The sequence below is a fragment of the Lichenostomus cassidix genome, chromosome 10 (genome assembly GCF_008360975.1).
Source record: "Lichenostomus cassidix isolate B80296 chromosome 10, HeHo_3.0, whole genome shotgun sequence".
NCBI lineage: Eukaryota > Metazoa > Chordata > Aves > Passeriformes > Meliphagidae > Lichenostomus > Lichenostomus cassidix.
Window position 1 is genome coordinate 19,079,507 of NC_139491.1, and position 12,612 is coordinate 19,092,118.

Below are 12,612 nucleotides of genomic sequence, written 5' to 3' on the forward strand. Positions count from 1 at the left end.
GAGACGCAGTCCCACTATTAATTGTTCACACACATAAAACACATGGAATTCTCCTCCACCCCCACTCAGACCCAGCACACCAAGTGGGGGAAGGCTGGAAAAGTCACCTACCGAGACAGAGGTGGGGGGAATAATGGAAAAAAGATCCAAAAGGATTTGTGTTGGTTTTTAAAAAACTGTAATATACTTCTCTGCGCCAGTTTAAAAGCACAGGCTTGTTTGAACTTCCTAGGGAAGGAGGGAGCACGGGGCAGGAATTGGCAGGCTCCGATCTGGCTGCTTTCCTTATTATGAGAAAATCCACTCTGGTCTTGTGTGAGGGTATGAATTCTTCATCTCATATTGTGTTTGCACAGAAGCGTGAAATACATCCCGAGCACTGGTGCCCATCCCCAGAGCACAATGCGAGAACAACGAGGGCACTGAGAGCGGGGCCGCTGCTCTTCCAGGGCCCGGGCTCTGCACTGCGTTCACCACATCCATGGGCTGAAAAGGAGAACCCGAGGCACGTATTTCCTCCCCAGTGCTCGGGGGCCCTGTGGGAAGCTCCCGCCTTCCTTTCCGTAAACGTTCCCCCTGCTGCCGCTGAATCACCAAATAATCGGGAGACCCGTGGGAAGGGAATTAAAGGGTGGTTATCACGCTGCCGTGTTCTGTTCACTTTATTTGTTTTAAATGACCATGAAAGCAAAGGGGGGGGAAGGAAAACACACAAGTGGAAACTTAATTGAGCTGCTGAAATGTCTTTAAAGGAGCATTCTGGGCTGGATTGCGATGCCTCGGCTCCCACTGGTGGCATTTGCTCACATGAGTGGGCAGCTGATGAGGCAGTTCGAGACCTTTCTCTGAGTGATCCATGTCTCCTGCTGTGGGTTTGGAGCAGAGGATGGGCACACATACCCAACTCTGGGGACTTGGGGACACTGTGTGTCCCAAAAAGGGCAGGATGGGAGCAGGCTGCAGGTACCCGGCATTGCTTTGGGCTACAAGGGCCTGAGTCCTTGTCTCATGGCAAGGTTTGCCACTCCAGGGGGAATATCCATGTTGGGGTACAGATTTTCTCCCCTGAAGTCAAAGACCATCTGCCCTGGCTCCACTTTGGGGCAGGAGGAAAGGGGAGCCTGCTCCACTCATCACAGGCACCAAAGTGCAGGCACGAGGTGACAAAACCACCAGAGGCTACCAAGTGGCCTTGGTTAGATGCTGTCTCGGGGTGGAAGTTTGGGAAGGGCTCCCAGAGGGGCTGCAGAGCCCATGGAGGAATTATGGGGCAGGAGAGCACATCAAAGACCTGGGCAGCAGCTGGGCCAGGATAGGAGCACAATTGGAGGGACAGGAACAGTGCCACAGCAACAGGAGAGAACTTCCCACAGAGGTGGCCAGCAGAAAAAGACAAAAAGGTGGGGAGAAGACTCTGGCAGAGAGGAGGGAGGAACTGCCCTGACTAACTGGCTGGAGCTGGAATGTAGGAGAGGGGGCAAAGCAAAGCCAAGATGTGGAAAGGCAGGAACCGCAATCCAGCACAAACCAAGCCACCCACACCTGAGGGAGGAGTAAGGGAGGGACTGTGTGGGAAAAGGGGGCTCAAGAGATCCAGTGTGGGAGCCCAGGGATCTGACAGGGAACCTGCTGGACCTGCTGGAGCAGCCACACTCCGGCTAATCTCCGAGTGGAACAGAACTTGCCTCTGGCTTGTTACACCCCATTTTATTACGAGGCCAATATGCACCCAAGTAAATAAAAATGGGTTCCTCTCTATTGAATCTTTTGCTGGATCTTAAAATCTTCTAATCTACAGGAAACTCTATCAAAGACACCTCGAGAAGGATCCCTGCATTTTCATGCCTGAGGTCCGAGTGTTGTGCAAATCCAAGTGAAGGCAAATGGGAGGAGGGAGAGCTGAGCTGCTGTGCCCTGTCCCTTACACTGGCCCAGCACTGCTCAAAGGAATGGTCAGCTCCTCTTTCATCCATTGGTCCAATCTCCTCCCCATGCATGGGCCAACTCCAGCCCAGGAGCAGTTTTTGGGATGCCCTGTCTCCTCCTCAGTTCCTCCTGCCCCTATCTCCATACCCCAGAGATTTCCTCAGGCACCTTCTAACCCCAGGATCTCCCAGGACCATGGTGCTCTGAAATCCAGTGAGGTGGGGCACACATCCCACTTGGGCTGGGAAGATGATGAAAAGGGCAGCCAGGGGTGGGAAGGGGGATGGAGACCTGCCTGCACACCTCCTGCTCCACTGGCTCTCACTAGGTCAGCACTTTCTGCGAATTGCTGCGTTGCCAGATGTTGATTGGACATCTGACAGGAGATGAATAAAGCCAATAAAGATCTTATTTCTGGCTATAAAAACAATAATGAAAAGCAGACAGGGATGGGGGATAGGCTGCCCAAGGCCTTCCCAGGCCACACTGAGCTGAGTGTAGCTCAGCTGCCTTCCCCTCCTGTTCCCTCTTGCCATGAGCAACAGCCTGAGATGGAGCAGTTGGACAATACCGTGTACAGTCAGAATTCCTAATTCCTGTCCAAGGGACTCCCTTTGGTTTATTTTGCCCTGCCAAGCTCCCCAGCCACAACCCTCCTCCAGAGCTGGCTGTGCTGAGCCGACCCCACAGTGAGACCAGGGCTCTGCACACCAAGGCAGCTCCAAGGACCCATGCAGGCCAAGTCACCTTCTTTTAACGATTACTCCTCTGCTTCCACTGGGCACGGGAGAGCTCTTGTTCCTGTGCCAAAGGCTGCCCAGGCCTCTCTCCCAGAGGCACAGCTGTGCCTGTGCTTTCAGCTCCTGTGTAGCCAAAGACCAAGGTCTGAATATCAACCATTTCCTTCATGCTCTGGGGATCTCTGACCAGTTCTGAGGAGTTCTGAGACTCTGAGATGTATTTCTGCCATGAGATTTGCTACCTGGCTGCCAGCAGAAGAGGTGCCTTCATCCCTCTCTCCAACAGTGACACATGTGCTCTTGGGAACTGCTGCAAAGGGGGCAGATCATAGAATCAGAAACCACAGAATCCCAGCCTGGCTTGGGTTGGATGGGTCCTTGAAGATTATTTCATTCCATCCCTGCCATGGGCAGGGACATCTTCCACTATTCCAGGTTGCCCCAAGCCCTGTCCAGCCTGGCCTGGGACACTTCCAGGGATCCAGGGGCACCACAGCTTCTCTGGGCACCCTGTGCCAGGGCCTCCCCACACTCACAGGGAGGAATTTCTCCCCAGTATCCCATCTAACCCTGCCCTCTGGAAGTGGGAAGCCAGATCCTACCATGCCGACACCTCCCAAAGGCAGGTGGCAGCTGCAGATTTGGAGGGTTAAGGGGGTTTTATAAACAATTCCCTGGCTTTTTAACCTCATAACCAGGGATCTGAATGAGCTCCTGGGCTGCCCCTTGAGAGGTCCTGAACAACCCACAAAACCTGAGGCTTGGTGGCAAAGGTATAGTCTGTGGCCAAGGTATCATCCTGCCACTCTGCCATACTGGGAATGCTGGCACTGATCCATGCATGCCTGCCTGCCTCTAGATAAACCTGCAGGTCCAGCTCAGTCCATGGCAGTCAGGCCAGCCCTGGTCCCTGCTGGGATCCAGGCTGGCAACTGAAAAGAAACATTCAAAGTGTGCATTGACACCATTTTAGGTGGTGGGCACCACCACAGGGACAATGTCCAGCCTGGCTGACACACGATGGCACAGAGCAGAGTTGGGTGACTGTGATGAGCTGCAACCCAGGCCTGCCTCCTACTCACAAAGCCAGGAACAGGAGTTCTTCCCAAACAGCAGCACCTTCAGCCCAAAAACTGCTGCAATCCACATGGGAGAACCTCCTGCTCAACCTGGGAAGGCCAAGGAGTCAATTCCTGATCCAGAGGTCAGCAAGCTGCCTCAACAGCACAGAGCATGATCTGGTTACACTTGTGCAAACACCTGCACCAGCAGTGACACACACACCTTGTGCATTCCACATTTCTGTCTTCCCAGGCCTTGCCTCAGTTGCCAGCATAATGGATTGGGAATGCACATTTAAGGTGGAAAACATTCCTGGAAAATGGCTGTTCTCCAAAGGCATATTTACTGGATGTTCCAATAGCCACAACTCAATAAACATACAGCAATATTACACTGGCTAAAAATATCTGGGATTAAAGGAGAGTGAAACTCCCATTGCCATTTTATTTAATGTTTTTATCAATGATCTAAATGACTCTGTATAAATCCTTGTCATGGGGAAGTTTGCAGATGCCAATGAGATTGGTGGGAGGGGAACACGAAGCAGGACTGGGCTGTCAATACACTGGGATCTGACATGAGGGAGAGCTGGCCAAACGCCATGGAACATGATTGAAAATGTCAAATGCAAGGTAAGAAATCTGGAACCAGAAGCACAGGCTACACTGACAGGGTGCTGCCTTGGAAAGGAATTGTCTGGAAAAGGACTTGGAGGGCACTGGAGATCTGCTGTAGCCCTAAAGCTGCCATAAAGGGGGGACTGTGATCCCTTGGTGTTTAAAAGGGACAATGGACGATTCCAGCAGGAAGGATTCCTTCTGGCTCACAGCTCCAGGAACTCTGGAAAGCCATGTTCAGTCTCTGTTCCTTCCTTAATGGAGAGAGGGAAAATTACAGGAGCGACTCTGCGAAGTCAAACAGTGACCCTGGAGCTGTGAAAGGGAAGCTGCCCAGCGTTCTCCTGAAGGAGCCCAAGGTGGTGGCTTGTCAAGGATGTGACTGACACGGGACCTGGCCACTGCTCCAGGAGCTGACATGGGATGGCACTTGGTGGGGAGGGTTTTTGGGAACGATACCTCTTCCAAGACAACGGCAAATTGAAGCTTGAAGTAAAACCTAACAGAAACAGCCATGCAGGATGTCCAGCACTGGGAGAGTTTCCCAGGGCACTAGGTGAAATGATGAGGCCGGGTATTCTCCAGAAGGGGCTCTTTAATTCACCTGTGGGAGAAATTACACAGGGCTTGGTTACACTACACGTGATGTCAGAATCCCTGGATCAGTAGACTGGAGTCTAGCCCTTGCACAAACTGTTTGGAGCAGGCATCTCTTTGTATTTGAAGGAATGGAGGAAGCCTGTGGAATGGCTCGGGCAGCCTGAAAGGCTTTTTCTGGCTGCCTCGAACTCTACACAAGGGGATACTTCTGCTTAAGCTTTACATACTGTAAGTTATAGGGCTGTCTCTTCCCAAATTAAGCAAACAGAGATTCCCTCCTGCTGAGCTGAAAATCTCAGTATCAGTTTCTGCAGTCCTCACCAAATCCTCACCAGTCTGGCTCTGGAGAAAATGCATAAAGAACCCCCGTCTGCTCTGAGTTCCAGCTGGGGAGCTGCACGGATATCAGTGAGGTTTCAGGGTGTAACAGAGCAGAAACCAGCTCAGCATGCTCATCTTCTCAAGCTAAGTCTGTCCTTCTGTTTCCACAGATTAGCTCTTCCCTGCATTCCCCCTGCTCAGGATGCCAGGCTGGCCAGGGCAGCAGCGAGCGGTGAACAGCGGGAGGCCCTGCTTCATCCAGCACCAGCTCCCACATCCCCAACACTGGCGGCTTTTGTTCTCCTGCTTCCTGTCTGATCTCTCCAGCCCTGTCTTACATTCCTCCTTTAGGGCTCCCTCCCAAAGTTACTCCACAAAACAGGATCCTGCTTTTCTATTTCAAATCCAGACCTGGCATTGGAGCAGAAATAAAAAGCAATCTATCATCACACTGAAGCACAAGGGTCTTTCTCCATCTCTCCCTTGGTTTGTGCAAGCTGAACTGTCACAAGTGAAAATACAGCTGCTGTTTGGATGCACAGGAAACAACACCAGGACTGAGGCAGTGGGGTACAAGGAATGCATTTCCTAGATAAAAAAAGTGAATGCATTGAATAAACTGATCTTACCTGTACAGCTTCCTGCCAAAGCAAGCTGGGAGCTCGTGTCAGTCACTGGGTGAACTCCACTTCTCACTGCTCCCATTCAGTGCTGTGTCCCACACAGCACAGCCTCTCTTGGCTCCTAAATCCCACATCATCCATGGCAACTCTTCTACTGGAGACTGCATTCCAGGTGGAGTACCAGGTGCAAGTGTTCTTGGCAGATTCCAAGTCTGCCCAGACAGTGCCATCCCCTCCCTTGGGAGCTGCAGAGATTCTAACCACAAAACAAGCAACTTCCTGACTGCGAGCTATTGCTTCCCTGGAACAACAGCATTTCAGAGCGAATGTGTTATCAAAACAATAAACCAGGCTGTGCATGTCCAGATTAACTTTCATCTGCTGTTTCCGGGATGGAGCAGCTGCTCTGACAGCTCCCTGCACCTCCCGTGCCTGGGTCAGCCTTTGCTTTGTCTGGAGCAGGGCAGCCCCTAAGAGGGGACTCTCCTGACCTTTCCAGTTACTACAGTCAGGTCCAGGCTACAGAATTGGAGTCCTTTCAGCCATGGCAGGAGCTCCAGAGACCCACAGAACCCACACTGCTATTAAATGCTCCAAGCTATGGGGCCAGACCCCCCAAAAAATAGAGTGGGTCAGCACTGGATGTTTGACTCCCTGGATCTGTTCCTGTTGCACCTTCCTGCTTCCTAGTGCAGGTGGGACCTATGGGAAGCCTCTCTGGCCCTGCTTGTCTCCCTACAGGATCTCTTGGTGTTTCCCAGAGAATTTACACATCCCAATTACCTAAATCTCCTCCCATTCCACTCTGTTCTGTTTTAGCCAAACAAGATTCCCACTAGCAGGAGAGAGAAGGTGGTATGATTGGAGCTCATTGGTTACCCACAGTTGTCAAGAGCAGCTGTGGCTGCCCCATCCCTGGAAGTGTTCAAGGCCAGGTTGGACAGGGCTTGGAGCAACATGGGATAGTGGAAGGTGTTCCTGCCCATGGCAGTGGTTGAGACTGGATGGGCTTTAAGGTCCCTCCAAACCAAACCACTCTGTGATTCCACGTTGTCTGTGAGTGCAGCCTTCAGAAGTCCATGCTCTGGGAGCTTGGCTTGGACCAGCAAACCCTCAGACTTCTCCAACTCACTGTCAGGCTCTGAATAAAAGAAAAACCAGAGCTGAGGTTCATGAAGGGAACCATGTGTTCTCATATTGGAGGCTCTGAAGGAAACGGAGGTGAATTCCCATAAAGAAATTACCAGGATCATTAAGAATTAATAATTATCTTTGCATCTGATAAGCTATTGGAGCGTTAATTTCCTGCGAGTTTTTTGAGAGCTGTTGTGTGTAAAACAAATTGTGTGTGAGCTCAGCGCGGCGTTCCCAGGCTGTGATGACAGCCTGGGTAAGATGTGCTCAGCCACCAGTTATTTTCCAATTAACGTGGAGCTGTGGTGTGATGAGTAATCGTGCACAGAGAGAGGGAATCTTAATTTGCCTGCCCTTAGAACAGGTTACTGGGATTTCTAATGGGTGGCAAACAATTGCCAATCCTAACCAACCAAAATAACAGGGCCCTGGCCAGTGTCAAGTCCAATTTCACTAAACATCAGGATCATTACATTCTCCTGTGGTGGTTGATTTTGAACTGGCACCAGGAATGAGTTATTCCCACTCCACGGGGATTTCAGATTTCATCTTCGCTTCTATCTTTGATTTATTGAACAGATTTATTTTCTGGGTTAGATGTTAATATTTTTGCCCTTCTGCTAATGATAAGGTTTGCAGTCCAGTCTCTCAGTGGTGAAGGAATCAGGAGTGTGACATCTGGGTATGCTGAAAGTGTAACTGGGCTCCTTTAGACACTTCCACTGGCTCTGAAACACAGCTGTTCTCCCCCTTTGCAGAAATCGCAATTCAAAGGCATCACTCTTCTCCCAGAAATGAATTCTGCCTCAGGAGCTGATTTAAATCAGAGACCAAAATAGAGGAAAAAGCACTCTCCTGTTATTTTCACTCTTCCCCTGCTCAGAATCTCATGCGACAAATCAGCTGCTACTTACAGAACATCTTCCCAAGACTGAGCATTTTTCCTGGAGAGGCTGGGGGAGGAGAGCACAGCCCACTGCCCCAGGAGCAGCACAGTCAGCACACCACTCAGAAAACTGCCCCCAGTTACTTTCTATCAAACACTGCGGGGCAAATATCAGTGGTGAGAGTGTCTTAAGGACCCCAAAAAATTTTAAAATGAAGGAAAACTCTCTCTGTGTCCTGCAGGTGGTTTCTCTCCCCCCACACTCCTTATACAAACCTCCCCATCTCCACCCTAAACACCCCAGTTTGTATCTCCAGCTCTGCAACTGCCACGGAGCATCCTGGTCCAGTCAGGATCATGTTTTCGTCTCCCTACATAATTTAGCAAGATTTTACTGCCAAAAAGTAATTTCTCTGCAAAGAAAGACCAGTAAGTCTTGCCTGATCCCTTTAGCTCTGTATAACTACAAATTTAATGACCCTACACGCTGTCATGTCCCGTAAATCTTTAATAAAAATATTAAAGAGCCCCAGCAGACAATCTGCTGCTCAGTCCCCTCCTTGCTGACTCTCACCCTTAGCTCCAAGCTTTCTTCCCAGTATTTTACCCTTTTCAATAATAGATTATTTTAACCTACATTTAGGGAGTTTGGGCCATAATCCATCAGGCAAAATTTTCTTAAAGCCTTGTGGACAAGCAGATAGATTTATACTATCTAGCCTGATAGTTATTTCATTAGCATAAGTGATCAAATTAGTCTGACATGATTTACCTGCAATATATCCATGCTGACTCACTGCTATTACAGTAAATTTTTTCATCCTAAAAAAAAAATTAAGCTGCAAACTAACTGTAAAGGAAGATTTCAGAACAACATTCCTCTGGAATCTCTGCCTCCTGTTATTATTTCTGTTGGGATCAAGCACAGGAATTTTGGGGTTGTTTTGGGAATGGGCCAGACTAAAAGTGAGCCAGAGGGTACAGGAACAAGTGGAGGCACAAAAGAATTATCACTGCAGAGAGGGCAGCCACAGTCAAGGACTCTTGACTCCTTTCAGAGAGATGCAGCACCAGGAATTAAGCCTGGCAAAACCACTCCAAATGGAATTTATCTGATTTTCTGTGGACACTGATGAAGCACCATGGGCAAGTGAGAGAGGAACAGGTCCACCTTGGAGCTTCCAACCAGAGACCCACCATTGCCTTTCACCTCTAAAAAACTACTAAAAAAACCCCCAAAAATAATAATAATAGAAAGCTGTTGCATGGCCAGACTATCCTCCCCAAAGGAGGAATTTTCTGACATGTTGCCTAAATCTTTCCCACTGCAACCCAAATCCACTATTTCTTGTCCTATCCCTGACTGGCAGAAGAGTCAGTTCCAAAGGATCTGGTGTGGGAGACCATCAGAAAAACCTGTTGTTTTTACCTCAAGAAAACTGAGGATTTTCCCTCAAAGTGAAACTTGCTTGTCCCTTGTTCCACTGCCTGGCTGGGACCTGTGGAGCAGATGACATTCCAATCATCTTAAGAGATGCCTGGAGAAAAGGAGGCTCAGGGGGACCTTCTGGCTCTGCACAACTCCCTGACAGGAGGGTGTAGACAGGTAGGGATTGAGCTCTGCTCCCAGGGAACAAGGGACAGGATGAGAGGAAATGGCCTCAAGTTGAGCCAGGGGAGGTTTAGATTTGGATATTGGGGTACATTTCTTCATGGAAAGGGTTTTTATGCATTGGAACAGGCTGCACAGGGCAGTGGTGGAGTCCCCATTCCTGAAGGGTTTTAAAAGCCATGTGGATGTGACACGTGGGGACATGGGTTAGTGGTAGCCTTGGGAATACTGCGGGAATGGTTGGATTTGATGTCCTTAGAGGGCTTTTCCAACCTAAACGATTCTGTGATTTTGTGAGATCTTTCTCCAATGAAACAGGGCTTTAGGGGAATTCACTGCCTTGGGTTTTTTGGAAAGACAGGTTTCCTCAATAATTCAGGGCACAGAAAACTGTTTCTTACAGTTCTTTCCCCACCACCGTGGGCAATAATGTCCTTCCCTCAAGGGTTTGCTCGCAGCAGAATGCAGGTGCCAGGCCCCAAGGAGCAGCCCCAGCCTGCAGGGATTGCTGCTGGCACAGCACACAGGCACTCGCTGGGGCCTGGGGTGCAATTCCAGCTCTGCTCCTGTCCTCTTGTGCCACCTTTAGGCACAGCACCTTCCTCCCAGGCTTCCCCTCCCACCCTGAGCCTGCCTCGGTTCAACCCAGAGCTCTCCAGAGGACAGAGCAACTCGGGCATCTCCCAGAGTTCACTGTGCAAAGATGTCTAAATCTGCTTCCAACTCTTTCAGGCAAAGCAGAGACTTTTTTTCATTTTGCTGTTGGCTGAACATTCAGTAGAGATTCCTCACACAGGACTTAAAGATGGGAGAGGAGGGAGAGAGACTTTCTGTATGGGCAGGTAGTGACAGGACAAGGGGCAGTGGTTTTAAACTGCCAGAGGGTAGGGATAGATGGAATATTAGGAAGGAATTCCTCCCTGGGAGGGTGGGGAGGCCCTGGCACAGGGTGCCCAGAGCAGCTGTGGCTGCCCCTGGATCCCTGGAAGTGTCCAAGGCCAGGCTGGACAGGGCTTGGAGCAACCTGGGATAGTGGAAGGTGTCCCTGCCCATGGCAGGGGGTGGAATGGGATGAGCTTTTAAGGTCCTTCCAGCCCAAACCGTTCTGGGATTCCATGACTTGGGAACTTAACCACATAACACCTGTGAATTAAATTTTGTCAAGGGAAGCATTTTGGTATCAAAGGATGCTCACGAAGGCTCACTCCACAGGCAGCTATTGGGTAATCTGTGTAACCACCTGAATCATTAAATTACATTTTTAATTTCAACCCTGTTCTCCAAGACAGTGAAGCCACATTCAACATTGTGCTGAGGGCAAAGTCAGTTGAGTAGTTATTAAATGGTCACAGTTGAGAGGCAGAACAAAGGTCCACTCATGAAAGCACTGGAAAACTGGGCCTTTTCCACTATATAATCCTCTGTCAAGCCTCCCCACTGGTTGGCACGGTAAAATAATATAGCTAGTGACGATACTTTTTTCCTCCTACATAAACTCTCATTTAGTTTCTTGGGGGGAAAAAAACTTTTCAAGCTCTGAAGAGTTTAAATAAAGTTAAGTGTGACAGCAACTGCAGCATTCCCAGCCTGCTGTGCTGATCAAGGGATGAGTTGTGTCCTTGAGGGAGAAGAGGCACCAGTGAGGATTCATCTCTCACCAGCCAGCAAAACTCAGTGCAACTGAGGTTGGTCCTTAAGCACCATTGACTTCAAAAGGTTTTAAGCACATATTTGAAATGATGGGAGGCTTTGATAACCTGGGACCATGGTCAAATCCAAGGATCTCTAGGAAAGGAGGAGATACTGTCTCCAAGCACAGGACACATGGCACTCCATGTAACCCCTTAATTAGCACATAATCTGTGCCCTACCAGGAGATCTGAGTCTCTTCTCGATGAGCACCATCACCATCATGGCAGTGCTGCAGGAAGCTCCTCCTTAATTACACAGCATCGCCGGAGCAGCCACGCGCTGAGTAATTAGTCCCAAAATGAAGTATTCCAGTAACTTGCATTTAACAAGTACTGCTGCCATCCTGATTGCCAGCCAGCATTCAGCCACCACAAAAAGATGTTCTTATGCAGGAGAACAGCTTTTTCCTGTTTCTAAGATGCTTCAGATTGGAGAATTTTTCCAGGCCTTTCAAACATCGAGTCCTGTGTCCTTACAGATCTCAGGGTCAGCAGTGACAAGGCAGCTTATCAGGCAGAATGATCTCTGGAGCAGGTTCCCAGCTGGATTAAGCACAGCTGTGAATGGAGGAAATCAACCCAAAAAATAACAGGGAAAATGACAGCCTTTCTGCCGTTTGACAGAGATCTTGCTTTTCCCTCTTTTTTCCCTTGCACACGTTCATAATTTTGTAGACAGGTAATTACATGTCTGATGTAAAGACCACCCCTCCTAGTTCAGGCTTCAGAGCTGGCAGAATTAAGTTGTAATTTCAGTGCAGCAATCACAGATCCAGCAGAAATGCCACTGGGATGGAGGTGGAAGAGCTGGCTTCCAATTGAGGTGTTCGAGTGGGAGACCTGCAATCAGGAGCCACTGCTCTTGCCTTTACCTTCATCCTCCAAGCCCGGGGCAGACCTAGAGCAAGGCAGAGCAGAGCTCAGTTCTCCCACAAGACAGGGATCCAGGCCATCCCAGCTCCACCCAGGCAGGACTGCACCCAACCTGCTCTCTCAGGAAGGTGAATTAGGTGAGGTGAACTGAGACACCCCTAGAGCCGAGCCTGTTTCCTACAGCCAGCTCAGCATCCCAGCACTGCCGCTCCCAGCTCTCCCACCCTGTCCCACCCTGGCCATGGCAGGGGCAGAGCCAGCTCAGTCTGCCCAGCCTCCCTGCCCAGACGTGCCCTTCCTTCCCCACACAGCCCCACAGCCACATTCCCTTGGACTGAAAAACTCCGGGCAGGCAATGGCTGGCAGCCATGTGGGCCAGTGAGCACATGTTATTTGGGGAGCGAGGAGCACCTCGGAATTTAGGGCATGGTAGCCTAATCTTCCAGCTTCCTCTGAAGCACGGAGTGGACTCTGCTCAGGAGAGGAGCTGGTGTAGAATTCAGAATCACAGAATCACAAACCATTCT

General features: G+C 49.9%; 1 long non-coding RNA gene across 1 annotated transcript; it reads right to left on the reverse strand.

Annotated features, from left to right (window-relative positions):
• Positions 1 to 644: 644 nt before the first annotated feature.
• LOC146432917 (uncharacterized) lies at positions 645 to 12,290 on the reverse strand. Its single transcript, XR_014854373.1, has 2 exons — positions 5,896 to 12,290; positions 645 to 4,949 (listed from the first exon to the last, which is right to left on the reverse strand). It is a non-coding gene; the product is annotated as an uncharacterized LOC146432917 (long non-coding RNA).
• Between the last annotated feature and the right edge of the window lie 322 nt (positions 12,291 to 12,612).